Source organism: Spermophilus citellus (assembly GCF_964194105.1).
Source record: "Spermophilus citellus genome assembly, chromosome: 13".
Lineage (NCBI taxonomy): Eukaryota > Metazoa > Chordata > Mammalia > Rodentia > Sciuridae > Spermophilus > Spermophilus citellus.
This window is the reverse complement of record NC_138193.1, coordinates 14,251,409-14,268,102: the sequence shown is the minus strand read 5'-3', so window position 1 is coordinate 14,268,102 and position 16,694 is coordinate 14,251,409.

The following is a 16,694-nucleotide window of genomic DNA, read 5'->3' as shown; positions in this document are numbered from 1 at the left end:
GCCAGGCCGCTGGCCTCCTGCCCCCTGCCCAGGCCCCAGATGCTCTGCCAGACAGAAGGACACCAGCTCCCACCTCAGCTATAAAAGGAAAGCAGGCAGGCCGCAGGGCTTTTCCTGTTGTCTGGCTTCCGTGACATTTTCCAGATCAAAGCCTGAAGCGAGCCCCTCGTCCTCCATCAGAGACAACCCCAGGGGCCTTCTCAAGATGCTCAATGAGGGAGAGAAGGAGAGGCTACTTCGGCACTAACTGAGGTTGAGGATAGAAGGAAATGGGAGAGGCCAGCCTGGGGTGTGGCCGCTGGTCTGCCCAGCTGAGGCAATGTGAGTCGAGACTTAGAAATCAAGTGTGGCACTTGGTTTACCTGCTTGGTCTTTAAGGATCTTGCTCGGAATCATCCATTCGACGTCTGCTTGTTGGAGCCTTTTTCTGTTATACTTGATAGGGGCTGTGTTTCCCCGTGGTGAACAGAGGGGACACTGCTAGGTACAGGTCCTTTCCTCTCCAACCACACTGAGTTGGTCCTCGGGCTCCACTTGGGGATGAGACCCTATGCCCCACCTTCCTGATTCACACCTGGGCTTGTGCAGGGCTTGAAAAACTTTTGTGTTAGGCTTCTTTCCACTACTGTAACAAAACGCTTGAGACAATCAATTTGAAAAGAATAAAGTTTTATTTGGGATCACAGTTTGGAGGTTTCAGTCCATGGCTGGTTGGCCCCCATTGCTTTTGGACCTGTGGTGAGGCCACATGTCATGGCAGGAAGCGGGATGGGACAAAGCCATTCATCTCACAGCCTGGAAGGAAAGAGAGAGGGGGAAGGGGCTGGGGTCCATTAACCCCTAAAAGGGCCCCTCAAGCCCCCAATGACCTAACTTCCTCTCACAAGGCCCCACCCCTTAAAGATCATACCCCTAACATGGACTGGGGGCCACTCCTTTAATACTTGGCCTTCGGGGACATTTCAGAACCCAACGATGACAGCTTCCAAGAGGACAGGCATGTATCCGAGGTCAAAGGCCTTCTCAGGTGTCGCCCAGGTCCAGTACCTGTACCCACGCACTGGCTCCTGGCTCTTGGTCATCCTTCAGACAAAATGTCCTTCAGAGGTGAGAGACTGGTGAAGGCACCTGTGACCTTGAGCCCTGTCAAGGCCTCAGCCAAAGGAGAAGCAGGAGGGGCACAGGCATTTGAGTCCAGGAGGGGACAGGGGTCTCCACCTGCCTGCACGGGAGCCTGCCCCCCTCCACAGCTCCACCCCTGCTTCCTGCAGCCGGGGGGCTCGATGGAGAAGCTTCTGCTCCAGGGCTTTTCCTTCTCAATCTGACAAAGCCAGACCACACCGTTCCCTGGTGAGGGGCAAGGTCAAGGGGCGTGCACACACACTCATGATCCTTAGCTAAACACTCTTGAGGAATCGCAGACCATCCCTGCCTCTGTCAGGGGAGCCCGCGAGGGGAGCCCCCTCATTAGGACCATGGTGCAGTAGCAGGATGTTTTCTTTCACCCCGAAATAATCACAGAGATTTCTCAAAGCTGCTGCAGATCTCAGGAGAGGAGGAAGCAGCCCTGGAGTCCAGCGTGGAAAAGGCTACCCAGCCAGGAGGAGGGAGGAGGTGTCTGTCTTCTTTTGTTTTTTCTTCTGGGAATCTTCCAGAAGAAAAAACAAAAGAAGAAGAAAAGTTAGTAACTCTCTTTACATTTTCCCCAAACTGACAAATTCGACTTGTCAGAGGCAAGTTCAACTCGTGGACAATCCGCTCTCCACTGATAATCGCCATGGTAACTGCCATGTCACATGACAACACAGAAGCCGCTGAGACCTGGAGCGCAGATGGGCAGACGGCCTTTCTTCTAGTAAATTCCGTGACGTCAGCCTAATGAACAGGAGCGGGATCGGGCCCTGGGTGGAAGGGACTGGGGGCCTTCGTGAAGCAGAACAAGGTGGTTTGGCACCTTCTCTTGATTGTGGCAGGGTCTGTGCCAGGACCCGGAGGCCCCTGCGTCGCCCTCACCTGCCCTCCTCCTTGGCCAAGCTCCGGGTGGGCTTCTCAGTGCTGCCCTGTGTGGAGCCGTGTCTGCAGGAAAAGGTGGATTCTTCTCTTCAAGCTTTGGAAACACCAGACACTGGTGGGGAGGGGGCCAGGAATCCATCGCAGAACGGCTAATTCCTCCGCTTAATTAGCACCATGGATCTCCACTAGTTCCCAGCCGCATCTCCTTCCACAAACAGGTTCAACGGGTCTCCAGCCCATGACAATGTTTTGTTTTCTGGCTAGACAGGGCTGTCCCTCCCTGGAACACGCCCCTTCTGAGCTGCTGCAGCTTCTCTGGTGGCTCCAGGGGGCTGGGGCTCTGCCTCACTCAGAGGACCAGGGCCTTGCTCTGCTAAAGACATCTGTGACCCTCCTGGTGAGGAAGTGACAGGACGGCTCGGTGCCTAGTGCCCGCTGCCACCCGATGACGGCTGATGGCTGCTTTTGAAAGGAAGGGTTCTGTCCTCTCCAGGGCTGGGCATCAACCTGCGGAAACCTGTGCCAGGGCCACTTTGGAGGCTCTGCTGCAGCCTGTCCAGGTCCCAAGCTGCCCAAGTCATTGCCCACTGTCTCCAGGCTAAGGATTTCCAATGTCCTGGATCTCTTGACCTGGGTTTGGGACAAAGTGGGGCACACCAGTCCCTCGGGAATAGCCTCCGCCGGCAGGACTGTCCAGCAACATCTGTGCCAAGTGAGGACAAGCACAGGTTATTTGGAACTTGCTCTAGCAAGGCACTTGGCACCGTCCCTGAGTCTAGCAGGGCAGTGGGGAGGCCTGGCAGAGGCTGCAGTGCGGGTAGTGGAGGCTGGCTAACTGGAAGCAGGGCGTCCTGTGTGGTTGGTGAGGGGTGCACTTTTCACTGTCTCCTGCTGGTCCCCAGTGGGAAATGGGGACAAAGCCCAGGGATGCTGTCAGCTACGGATCCAGCCCTAGCAGGCCGGGCCCGCTACTGCGGGGCTTCTTCTCGTCTTTCTTCCCCGACTCAGTGCTCCATGGTGGGCGAGAGCTGACCTCCTAGATGGCCTTGCCATTGTTCCTGGGTCAGTGTCTCGGAGGCTGACCAAGGCCGCCTTCTCCCAGAGCCTCCCCGATGTGAACAGGAGGGTGGGAAACAGCACGGTCCACACACAGCCACAGGGGGATTCTGAAGGACTTTGAGAATGGGGTTCCCGGGAGTCGGGATCAGCTGCTCTGCTGAGGCTGGCCCCTTAAGGCAGGATCACCTTCCCCAGGCCCTGCTGGGAACTTGGGATGCCACTGGGGGGTAGTGTTGGGTGACACGGCTGGGCCATGGCGTCCTGGCGAGGTGGCCTTGTGTACACCCATCTGGGGCTCCTCCTTCCCACCCCGGAAGCCATCTGTCCACAGTCCGTCCCTCTGCCTGATGCACCAGGGTCCCCGTTTTCCCCATGATGGCTTTCTGCCCAGGGAGGAGCAGGGTCACTGACTTTTAGCCAGGAGGCGAAGTCCAGAGACAAGACCCGTCCCTCCCCATGGACAACTTAAAGGGCGAAGTGTCTCTTGGCTCCTGGTTTCAGAGGTTCAGTGCATGGTCACCTGAGGCAAGACATCATGGAGGAAGGTCATGGTGGAGGAGAGCAGTCAGCGCACGACAGCCAGAAAGCGGGAGAGAGCTCTTCTCTCAGGAACAAAATACAAGCCCCCAGGGCGTGTCCCCAGGGACCTACTCCCGCCAGCCACACCTTCCTGCCTCAGTGGATCAACCCACCGGCCAGGCTCCCGCTCTCCTGGTCTGATCGCTTCACCTCTGAACACTCTTGCCCTGACCCACACATGGGCCTTTGGGGACACCTCATGTTAAAGCCAGAACAGGTGGGATCAGAGGGGGCTCGTGGGTAGGATCAGAACCCCGCCAAGGAGACCCCAGAGAACTTGATTCTCTTACCCCCGAGGGGTGCAGCCAGACATGGCAGGCCCCACTGGATCCCCTCCTGGTGGGCACCGCCCTGGACGTCCAGCCTCTGATCTGAGGGGAAAACTCTCCTGGTGTGGACAAGCTGCCCAGGCTGTTAGATGGCCCAGACTGACCAAGACGGTCACCCCCTGACCCAGCAGGTATTCGATGAGACCAGATCAGCCCCCTGTGCCCAGGAAGGGGCCCGTGGTCCAGTTGAGCCATTTCCCGGGGGTTTGTGTCTGGTGGCAGAGTTGGCACTTCCGGGGGCCTCGTGGAGGGGTTCCGGCCTGGGGGGCCAGGCGGTGGGGATGAGGGACGGCTCCTCCTCTGCCTGGCCTCCCGTGGATGGAGGTGGTGGTGTGCCTCCTGGGCCTCCCTACACCCCAGCTCATCCCGTGGGAGTGGACTCCTCTTGCCTCAGAAACAAAGGGAGATGGCGGGGGAAGGGGACGGGGTCCCCACAGGTCCCACAGCCCAGGGTGTGTGTCTGAGGGGCTGGATGTGATCGAGCTGGGGTGCCCGGAGGTGGGAATAGGAGACCGTCTTCAGAGCAGCCGTGTGACTCCACCCCTGAGGCCCTCAGCTGGGCACGTCCAGCTTCCCTGGGCATGTGTCAGACGTGGCTGTCGGGGGACCCTGTCGGCGGGTAGCCCTCAGGACCAGCCGTAGTAGCACAGAGAACAGCCTCTGCAGGGCACGAGGCCCCTCTGGCTCGGGCTGCTCAGCTGTCTTGGATCTGTTCTCAGTCCCCCTCACTTGGGGTCACCAGGTGGTGGAGCTGCCCCACAGGAGGGCACCTGGGTTCTGTGCAGGGGAAGGGGGTGCATGGAGCCCCGGGCCCCTTCCCAGGACAGACACCTGCACTTCAATTCACACTTTATTGCTGGGTCGCAGCTGGGTCTTGCTTCAGGGGACGTGGACCCAGCCTGTGAGTCCACCATCCCTGTCTCGGTCCATTCAGGGCCATTGCCAATGCTCACACGCACAGTGTGTCCCTCCCTGAGCTGGAGGCCGGAGCTCCAAGACCAGGTGTGGGCAGGTTTGTTTCCTGGCTCACAGATGGTTCCTTCTCGCGTCCTCAGGTGCAAGACGGGGCACGGCCGCTCTCCTGGTCTTTATGGAAGCACTGGCCCCATCGGTGAGGACCTGGCCTCATGACCTGGCCGCCTCCCAGAGGCTCCGCCTCCTGACACTGTCACCCAGGCGGGTTTCCACGAGTGGATTCTGGGGGACCCAAACTTTCAGGCCACAGCAGCCCTGTGGTGGCCCTGTGGTGGCCCGCAGCACAGCTGGCTACCCAGTGACCTCCTTGCTGGCTCCCAGGAGACCTTCTGGAGAGTTCTCCCTGGGGAAGGGAAAAGCACAGTCCTCTTCCATGAGGTAAAAAGACCCGTCCGACCAAGTGACCCTCAGCTTCAGCCTCCGAAACTGCCCTCCGCAGCCCCCGCCAGCCTCCCTTGGGTTGGGAAGTGGCTGAGCACCTGGGCAGGTCAGCGTGTGCCCTCACCTCACCCCAGTGGTGGCCCCCACGGAAGGGATGAGCGAAGAGTCCAGCTCAAGGTTCTCGCGAAACTGAAATCACTCTCACGTTGACCAGAGACTGTCACATGTGCAGGACACTCGGGGTCCTCCTTCCAAGTTCCCATAGGCATTCGCCTCTTGGTTGCTGTGTGAAGACCCCTTTGGAGGCAGCCATCGAGTTCCTTGGGTGCCACAGGGGACACTGGGGACTGAGACCTCCCAACAGCCTGCAGGCTGCTCCCAGCGGGGGAGGACACGCACAGCAGGCCAGGCCCCTGTTCCTGACCTCTCCAGGGCCAAGCACCCACCCCTCTACTGCATCCCCTCCTCTTCCAGGCCCTGGGTGAAGCTGGTCAGGGTCTCCCAGCCCTGGAGGCCTCCGTCCCTCCCCACGCCCCACATACAGACAGTGCACAGAGCTAGAAATGGCTCAGCCAAGATTCAAACCCAGCAGCCCAAGTTTTGGGCCACCAAACCGTGCTGCCTCCCAGAACATGGCTGAATCAAAACCCGAGGTAGCAAGGCCACCGTCCCTTTCTTTATTAGATCCTTCCAGTAAAGTGGTTGTGCCGGTGACACAATTCCCCGAGGAGGTAGAAGATGACTATTCTAAAACAAATCTGGAGAACACACCAGCGCTGTGGCCCTCGAGCCTTCCGGCAGCTTCCTCCCTCCGTGCAAAGCCTTTGCCTCCTTGCCCCACCGCCAGGCCACCAGCTCTGTTTGGCAAGACTTCCCGGTCATCAGCCCCTCTTTTCCTGAGGTCCTTTGTGGCACTCACTGGAGGGCAGAGTCCATGGGGGCTTCCTGCCCTGGCCACAGCCCTGGCTCACTGTGAGCTAAGGTGTCCGCAGGCCCGTGTTAGAAAACCGTGAGACTCTGAGAGACGTCCTCTCCATGTTGAGTTTTATCACCTGAAATTTATGAGACTTAAGAAATCATGTAAAGTCCAGCTTCAGTGCCTTCAGCTTGTACGTGACAGAGTAAGGCAGGTGGGCGGGTCTCCTGCACCCGCCATGGGTAGGTGGCTACGCCTGCAGGGCCCGAGGGCACTGGCCTTCACTTGTGTTGTGAGGCAGGAGTCACACCACAGCTCTGTGTCACCTGAGTGCTCCCTGTTGGCGTGCACGACTCTCTAACCAGGAGGAGGTGGGTGGAATCCTTTCCACTGCGCCTTGAATGTCCCTGTTACAGTTTGGGTCTGAGATGTCCCCAAAGGCTCACCTGTGGAAGGCTTTGTCCCCACACATCAGTGTCCAGAAGTGGGGCTTTGGGGAGTGATGGGACCATGGGGCCTCCGACCTCGTCAGTGATTAACCCCTGGGTGATCAGTGTGGATGGACTAGGAGGCAGGAACCACAGGAGGCGGGGCCTGGCTGGAGGGAGTGGGTCCCTGGGGGACAGTAGATCTTTTCCCCAGCCTCTTCCTGGCTGGCTCTTTGCTTCCCTGGGCAGCTCTGCTCCACCATATGTAGTCCCCAACTTGATGTTCTGCTTCACCCCAAGGCCACAGGATGGGCTAAGCAACCAGGGACTGAAACCTCCAAAATTATGAGGCAAAATAATCTTTGCTGCTTTAAGTTGGTTTTCTCAGGCATTTTGTCATAGTGACAAAAAGCTGACGAACATGATCCCCTCCAAAACTTATGTTGACATTTAAATACCATCAAGATGGGGCTGAGGATGTGGCTCAGGTGGTAATGTACTTGCCTGGCATGCGCGGGGCGCTGGGTTCAATCCTCAGCACCACATAAAAATAAAATAAAGATGTTGTGTCCGCCAAAAACTAAAAAATAAATATTAAAAAAATTCTCCTCTCTCTCTCAAAAATAAATAAATACTATCAAGATGATGGTAATAGGTGGAACTTTTGAGAGGGGATTAGATATGAGGGCTTCACCTTCACAAATGAATTACTGTTATTTTAGGATTTAGTTAGTTATTCTGAGAGTGGTTTTGTTATAAAAGTGAATTCTCTTCAGCACATAAACTCTTGCCCTTCTGCATTTGCCATGGGATGATGCATCATAGAGGACCTAACTACATGTGGCCCTTTGACCTTAAACTTTCCAGTTTCCAGAACTATGAGAAATCAATTTCATTTCTTCATAAATTACTCAATCTGTGGTATTCTGTTATACCAGCAAAAAATAGTCTAAGACACTCTGTTAGTCACTGTAACAAAATACCTGAGGTGAACAATTTATAAAGAGGAAAGATTTGTTCTGGCTCATTGTCCTGACATTCTCAGGCCCATGGTGGCACTGTACATCATGACTGAAGCAGACGGTGAAGGAGATCTGCTCCCTTCACAGTAGCCAGGAAGTAAAAGAGAATCAAGAGAAGGGGCCGGGTTCCCCAAGCCCCCCTCCAGGGCGTTTCCCCCAGTGACCTTCCCCCCTCTCTCTGGGCTCCCCTCTTTGAGTTTCCACCACCTGCCAACAGCAGCGGGCCTTTCAACCCCAGGGCCTTTGGGGGACATTCAGGAACCTAATTGCAGCACCCGCTGAAGCCCCGAGAGGGAAGGACTCTCCCAGGTGCCACAGCAAGAGAAGCAGCAAGGAGCCCTCACACCCTGGACTTCCAGTTCCACCAGGGCTGCTGCTGTTCACTTTGCCCTGGAGGCTCGGGAGCAGCCGTGCTCCCCTGGGGTGTTCCCAGGAGGGACAGGGAGCACCACCAGCGGGCGGTGCGGCTCCCCACTCCCCTGCCAGGTCTGGAGCCTGCTCAAGTTTCCGCCTCTAGGTCTGCGCTGGGCTCTGCCTGGCTGGTGAGCGGGTTGGCTCATCCAGGGGTTTTTCTGAAGCAGATGAGGCTCTTGGCTTTTATTTTCTCCTTCCGTAAAATGGGCCTTAAAAATCCTCAGGGAGGGAAGGAGGGTTGGCCCGAAAGGGCCCCAGGGATGAGCGAGGGCGCTCTGTCCTCCTGCTCGGGCTAGGGCTGGCCCCCTGGCCACGTCAGTGGGACACGGCATCCCATGTCCCCTGGTACACAGAGCTCAGCGAGGCTGGTGCCTTGTGACCTCTGGGCCGGGTGGGAGACGACACTCCCGGAGAGACCTGGGCAGGGCAGGGGGACGGTGGACTCTCACCGTCTACAACCAAGTTTTAAAAGTCAGACTGAGGCCATGTGTGCTTTCTGTGGTCTCTTTCCACGGCAGAGAGGGGTTTTCCCCCACAGATGCTGCTCTTTAGGGATCCTGGCTGACCGAGGCCAGTTCCTCTCGGGCTGGAAGAGCAGGCAGACACATGCCCGGTTCTCCAGGGAGCAGAGAGCGAACCCCAGGAGGGTCCTTCCAATGTCCACCTCTGGTGAGCTCTCAATGAGCCAGCAAATAGCACCTGGAGACGGAAGGAGTCACCAGGCTCAAAAAGCAACCTCTGGGTGGCTCGGATCGCCCTCCACACCCCACCTGGGCAGCTGAGCGGGGGCCAAGGCACGCAGAAAGCTGATCTGACGCTCTGCAGCCAAACGGCCTCAACATTCCCCAAAGAGAGAGGCCGAGGGGCTGGGTGCCATCCTGGAGGGAGGGACCTCCAAGAACTGTGACAGGCGATGGCTTCCCCCAGAGGAGAGGCTGAGGTGCTTCTAGGACAAGACAGGTCCTGACCCTGGAGCAGGAGCGGTGAGGGCCTCCACGAGACACAAATCAGAGGGGCAGCGGCGAAGGAGGGGTTGGCAGGCCTCTGTCCAGGTGGGAAATCCTGGTTCAGAATCAGAAAGAGCTTCAAGCTGAGATAAGAGACCAGCAACGGGGTAGAAGACATCTCCAGCGCCTTTGTCGGGGTGTGTGTATGTGTGTGTGCATGCTGCGTGCACCTAGACATAGATGCACACACATACACACACACACAGAAATGTGTTCACATCTACATTCTGTCTAGGATTCCTAGGGATCGACAAGAAGAAAGACCAAACAGCAACTCCATCAAAAAATGATGAGGGAGATGACCAGCCAACCCACAGGAAGGAGGTGCCCAGCGGAAAGCGGGAGGACCCCGAGGGTCTCTTGCGTTACCTACAGTGTGAAAATCATTTCCAATGAGTGTTTGTCCCTATATTAGCTTTACATATAAAAATAAAGGAAAAAAGGACTCCAAGGTTGAACTCCAGCAATGGGATGTACTAATGGGCCAGGATCCAGGCAGGGGGCTTTTGGCCTGTGAACCAGGAGCCCCTGGGTGGGTAGCTGAGCAGCCACAGAAGATAAGCATCCAGAGGAGAGGAGGGCCAGCCAGGCACAGAGGCCCACGCCTGTCATCCCAGCCACATGGGAGGCTGAGGCAGGAGGATCGAAGGGTCAAGGCCAGCCTCAGCAACTGAGCAAGACCTGGCCTCAAAATAAAGGATAAAAAGGGCTGGGATGTACCTTAATGGTGGCATGTCCCTGGGTTCACACTTCAATATTGGGAGAAAAAATCAAAAACAGCCGTTGAACCTAGACGGAGGACACAGGGCGCCCGCCCTCTGTGTCCAGCACACCCAGGAGGTAGGGAGCGTGGCCAGGTTGGAATGGAGTGGGGACCATCGTTCTGTTTTCTCTCTGGAGTGAACAGATGTGGTATTTGCTCCACTTTGAAGATCGTGCATCTCTGTCCCACGCTGGGGACAGTAGAGCACTTCTTTAAGCTCCGAGAGCATGTCAACCCCTCGGTCTTCGTTGTGTGGGGCGTCCTGTCCTGGAGTGGGGCTGCATGCTGTAAATGTCCCTGTCCCCTCATTCCAGCGGCCCGGACCCCCACCGCTGCCTCCCTGGAATCTTTAGGAGACACACGTGTGACAATAAAGCACGCTGTCAGGCCTGGGAACCCGCGCGAAACTAGGAGGCCAGAGGACAGCAGTGCCAGCGATCCCCAAAGCTTGGGGGACCTGCAAGCCAGGGGCAGCTATGCCCTAGGTGGCTCGGTCCTCCTGGGAGGCAGGCCATCCTGGGCTCTGACACAGCAGTGGTCACCAGGAGTGGGCACGGCCACCGCTCGGGAAAAAACAAGAGTAAGAACCAGGATTGCGTCCGACTGGAGCCCCCGCCCTGGACCACAGGAGCGAGGTGCTCGGCTTCCTCGTCCTCCCTAGTGGAGAGGCCGGGCTCCTGGCACCGTCCTGGGCCTGCCTGTGGCGGCTGCTCCCCTGTCCCTGGAGCCTCTGGCACTGGTCTGGACTGGGGATGGAGAGTCTGGATGGATGCCTTTGTCGGAGGCTCTGCCCCTCAGCTCCTGCCACAGAGGGAGAGCCTTGTCCCTGTCACCTCCCGGGGTCATCTCCAGGTTCACATCCCACGGCCCCTGCACCCTCTGAGCTGCCGCGCTCTGGGCTTCTCGCCTCTTGACCCTGGAGCGTCCACTCTCAGGTTCCCAAAGACCCAGACCTTTCCAGCCTTGAGGCAGCACAGACGCCATCAAACCCGCCCCTCGCCACCCGCCGCCTGTCCACCTGCAGGCTCCTGGACCTGTCTGCTCCCTCCAGTCCATTCCCCACCCACAGGGCCTCCCTGAGGTCACCACTGTGTGTGCCATTCACATGGTCATGTGCCAAATGGCGGGGGTGGGGACAAGGACAGATGTGGGGAGGCGAGGCCAGGCCAAGGAGAAGTCCCCAAGGTATGGAACCCACGTGGCTTCTGGGAGGAGCTGGGCACTGTGGCAGCTGAGGTGCAGAGGCCTCGGGAGCCTGCGTCCTGTGGGGTGGGGAGAGGCCCAGCCCACGGGCAGCCACAGGCGGGTGGGCACAGGCTCTGGAAGGAGCAGCAGGAAAGAGAAGCTTGGAGAAGAAAAGGAGGGAGAGGTCGGGTCCCCGGAGGCCTGAGAGCGGGACCGTCCCCCATGGGCAGTGGGGCCACCGAGCAGGGCCTGTTTTACTGTGAGTTGAGGTTATTATTTCTCCCTCTGGGGAACACCGACGGCAAAGTGGCTCCCACTACCAAGCTCTGTCCTAGACTTTAAGCACGCACCACCCCCTTCTCCTGGCCCTGGTCCCCTCTGGCCTGTCAAAGCTTGGCTTCCCAAACCCACCAACGTCCCCCTGGCTTTTCCTGTGTCCCAGGCCACTCCAGAGCTGGTACGGCCCTCGCTGGGGGTCCGGGTGGAATGTCACCCCTTCAGGGGGGCCTGCTGTTCACACCCCCCTGAGCCCACGACCCTGGCGTGGAACAGGGAGCCCCACTCAGGATGGTGGCTTGGCACCCTGCAGGGAGATCTGGGGTCCAGGGACAGGCCCGTGACGCAGCAGGGGTGCTTTCTGCCTCCACCTGGCTCCCGGACGGGCGCCTGCGTATTTGCTGAACACTTTACACCAGCAATAAACTCCCTCAGTTCTGATTTCAAAGGCCGCCTGTTTCCTCCTCCCTGCTGAACAGGAAGGTGGGCATTGGGACACTTTGGTGTTGTGACTTTGGCCTCTGCTCCCGCCCATCTGGATTTCTGTTTGGGAGTCTCCCAGGGTGACGTGGGGCCAGAGAGCAGGGAGGGTCAGCAGAGAGGCAGGTGTCCAGTCGGTCAGCAGGGTGACCAGAGCCCTGTGAATGCTCTATTCACGGGTCAGGCCTCTGCAGAGCAGGAACCGGCTGAGCTGGTCTGGCCACTTCAGAGCCCGCCCACCCCGCCAGGGTCCTCAGGTGGATGAAGTCATGGGTGTTTTCTGGGCAGCCTCATCTGTGATTAACTTTTATCTCCGCTGCTGCCAAATAACAGGCTCCTTTGAGCTGATAACAGGAAGGCAGGGGGTGCTTCATGCTGGGCCGGGGGAGGCCCACTGACTGGAGGTTCTGTGCTTGGGGAGGAGCGGCTCCCAGCCTTGGCCCCTGTGGCTGCAGGGTGTCCTAGGTCCTGACCTCAAACTTACTCAGAGCAAATGGCCCCTTTCTTCTGGGCTCCCTCCTTGTCTAAGGCCCCTCCCCGGCCAGGATGCTTCACAGAACTTCCAGTGATTCATGGGCCCTGCTCCCTCCAGCCTCACCCTGAACCCCCAGCCAGAGGGGACACTCTCCTTGCAGTCTGGCTCTGATAGCAATAGCAGGAATGTGACATTTGACTCATGCAGGGGAAACCCACTTTTGTTCTACGTTTTGTTCACCTATTTTGATGCAGACAGACATACAGGGAAGTTTACTTTCTTCTTGTCTCTGGCAGTAGAACAACAGCACAGGGAGGCAGAGAGACCATCTGCATAGGTCTTCCTTGTTGGGAAGGCAGTGGGGAGTGGTGGGGACCAGGGTCAGGACGAGGGAGAGGACCTGCAGGCGCCTGGGGTGCATATTCTAAGAAGGGACTCACTCTCAGGGCCGGCAGGTTCAGGGCTGGCACCTGAAAGTAGGTGGCTCTTGTATGTTCTCCTTGGGCTTCCCTGAGCCTTCCTAGCTCGCCCTGGTGAAGACCGTGGCAGGATGGAGCATGAACCACCCCAAGGGACAGCCACGGATCGGTGTCACTGTGGTGGCCAAGAGGCATTGCAGGGCCCCACCATTCCCAGGTATTTCTCAAACACTCTGTGGGTGCATCACCCCACTGTAAGGGACTGGTCTCCTCGGTCACCTTCCCACAGCATGGGGGGCATCTCCAGCTATGGACCCTGTGTGACCTAGCAGCAGGCACAGAATAAGTGCTTAGTAAGGTCAGGTGGCAAAGGGACCTTGGGGATAGAATTCTAGCAGCAGGTGGGTCTTGAATTAGCAAGAAGTGGTCACAAAGTGCGCCCCCCCCCCACGGTGCCAGGCAGAACTGCCTTGTGATCACGGGACTCCACGCGGACCGTCCTTCATGCATCTTCTCTCTGCTGCCCATTAGGTAACAGGGTAAGAGAAGGAAAGAAGCAGGAGAGAATTCAAAAGCAAAACACAGGAGAGCAAAATCATAATATGTCGAAAGGTATCAGCAGTAGCTAGAACAGAAGAGGTGGAAATTCACCTTCTCCAGGACAGAAATGATCCGATCCCATTTCCAAGCACTGCAGCTTCTAGGCCAGTAAGAGAAAGACACCATCTAAGAGCAGGTGGCACAGACGGGAGGAAAGAGCGGGGCACTTCAGCCCTGTCGAAGCCAGCCGCGACGGGCACCGCGCAGAGGGAGGGCGGGAAGCAGGCAGAATAGCCACACAGCAGCCACTCGGCTGTGAAGGACCCACAAACATCTAGAAGTCATCAGGGTCACATTGACCACTCAGCACAACTCCGTGATGGGAGAAATCAGTCGTTAAAGCACCGTCCCAAACTCCCCTCCGCCAGCTCCTCCCGGCTCCAGTGACTCGGGCTGGAGTGGGAATGGGGGGAATTTATTTGAAATAGACACGATAAAGTGTTAGCTAAGAAACTGTGAACTGCAACTCCAGGAATATCTAGAGGGAGACTCGTAGCCTTAAACAAATTTATTTTAAGAATATCAGAGGGTTGAAGTGAATGAGGGGTACTGCTGAACGAGGGGAGCGTCCTCGGTGTGATAGAAGATATTTATCACAAATGCGTGGTGAACTAAGCATCAGTGGTGGCCATCACTACCAGGGACAAATCAAGGATGTCCACTGTCAGTGCCGCCGTTCACCAGGGCCCTGGAAGCCCATCGAAGACAACGGAACAGACCAGAGAAATGAGGAGAGAAAGAACCGGCAGAGAAGCCAAGTGGTCCCAATTTGCAGGAGATGTGATACTCTAGAAACTCACGAGAATCTTCAAATCAACTGTTCCAATAGGGAATCCATCAAATATGTTGGATATAGGAGGTACATACATAAATGAGTTCCATTTTGATGTTTTGGTCATAACTAATTTAAAAATTTGAACTGGGCATGGTGTCATCCCAGAGGCTTGGGAGGCTGAGGCAGGAGGATCACAAGTTCAAAGCCAGAATCAGCAAAAGCGAGATGCTAACAACTCAGTGAGACCCTGTCTCTACATAAAATACAAAATAGGGCTGGGGATGTGGCTCAGTGGTTGAGTGCCCCTGAGTTCAATCCCTGATACCCCCCAAAATTGACAAAATCTCATTTATGCTAGCAACTGAAGCCACATTTCTGCATACATCTAAGTAATACAAAGTGTTTTCATTTTTACATGGAGCTTATTTGATTTTTTATTAGATTTTAGAAAATTTCAAAATGCTGTTAAGGACATCAAATAAAATATGAGTCCATACCGTGACTGACCACGGCCGAGAATGGAAAAACTAGACTTCACTTTACGAAGATGTCAATCATCCTCCACTTATTCTCTAAACTCAATACAATTCCATCCAAACTCTCAAAGGGTATTTTTTTGTACAATTTTACAAACTGATAATCATCAAGACTAAAATTCTAATTAAGTCAGTAGAGGGCTGGAATTATGGCTCAGTGGCAGAGCGCTTGCCTCGCGTGTATGAGACACTGGGTTTGATCATCAGCATCACATAAAAATAAATAAATACATACATACATATATAAATAAATAAAGGTATTGTGTCCATCTATAACTAAACAAGTATTTTTTTAAAAATAGTAGAGTATTGATATACAGATAGCAAGTAGGTCAAGAGAAAATTATGGGACTCAGAAACTAATAACACTTACATGAAAATTTGGTATATGACAGACTTACAGGTCATTATAAATTAGTAAAATAAGAAGAAATTCAAGAAATAACTCAGGAGTAATTAGAATTCATGAAGAACAATAAAAATCAGACTCTTCTACCATAACAGACATAGAAATAAACCCTAGGTTGATTAAATACCTAAGTATATGAACACTCAAGAATCCAGAAGAAAATATAGAATACTGTCTTTATGAAGTCAGAGTTAAGAAATTATTTTCTTAAACCAGTTATAAAGGACAGAGCGTAATGAAAAAAATGAATAGACTATTGGGATAATAAATAGTGTTAGAAAAAAATTTCAAGAATTAGTTATAAAAAATGCTAAAAGTCAAGCCATAAGCAGATATTTGCAAGGCAGTCACAGGGCTGACGAAAGGTTAGCTGGTCCTCTTCCTCTGGGTTGCCATGGGAGGCCAAGCTATGGAGTAGCACAAGGCCCTCACCAGATGATGAGCAGATGCCAGCATCATGTTCTGAACTTCCCAGCCTCCAGAACTGTAAGCCAAATAAGCTATTCTTTATAAATTACTTGGCCTCAAGTATTTTGTTATAGCAACAGAAAACAGACTAAGACAACATCTGTATTAATCAGGGCTCTCCAATATATTGAGCTAATAAAATGTGTACATACACAGAAGGAGATTTATTTTAAGGCATTGATTCATGTGATAAGAGAGGCTGGCAAGTTTAAAATCTGCAGGAGAGGCCAGCGAGAAACTGATACTGCCATTAAAGTCTGAAGGCCACCAGGCTAGAGACTCCAGGAAAACCAATATTGCAGATAAAGTCCAAAGAGCAACTAAAAGAGAATTAGTTTTTTTTGCTTGAGGAGGGAGGTCAGTTTTTTTATTCTATTCAGGCCTTCAACTGATTAGATGAGGCCCATGTTTTAAAAAATGATCTACTTTACTTGAAGACCACCAATTCAAATAGAAATTTAAATAGAAATCTCTTCGAGAAACACTATCACAAAAATGCTCCAGCCAAGCTGACTCTTAAAATAAACCACAAAACAAACGCTTCAGGGCTGGGGTTGTAGCTCATTGGTAGAGTGCTCACCTACCATGTGTGAGACAGTGTGTGATCCTCAGCACCACATAAAAATAAACAAATAAAATAAGGGTATTTCATCCATTTACAACTAAAAAAAATTTAAAAAAACAAAAGCAAAAACTTATGCATCAGATTGGCCAAAATGTTGGTCTGCCAGTACCAAGTGTTGGCACAATGGGCAAACACTAGGAACCCACCCCTCTGTTGTCAGGAGTGCAGAGTGTAGCCATCCCTTTGGAGTACGGAGATCCAGACTGGAGAAATTCTCACTGAATTATGCAAATATTCACTGTATCATTGTCCATAACAGTGGAAAGTTGAAAAGAAACCCAAAACCCTTCAATTAATTGTGATAACTCTCATGTGATGGAATATTACATAGCAATTAATAAAGAACTTAAATAAACCTAAAAACAATGGTGAGTGGCAAAACCTAGCTGCAGAAGGATCTATGCAGCAGACCAGGTTTCTGTAAGATTTTAAAACTTACAAAAAAACACTCCGTGCTATTTATGGATGAAGCCCTTCAGATAATCTAAGAACCATGCATGAGATTCCCATGCATAAAATTCAAGGTCATGGCAACTCTGAAAAGTACGGTTGGGGACGAG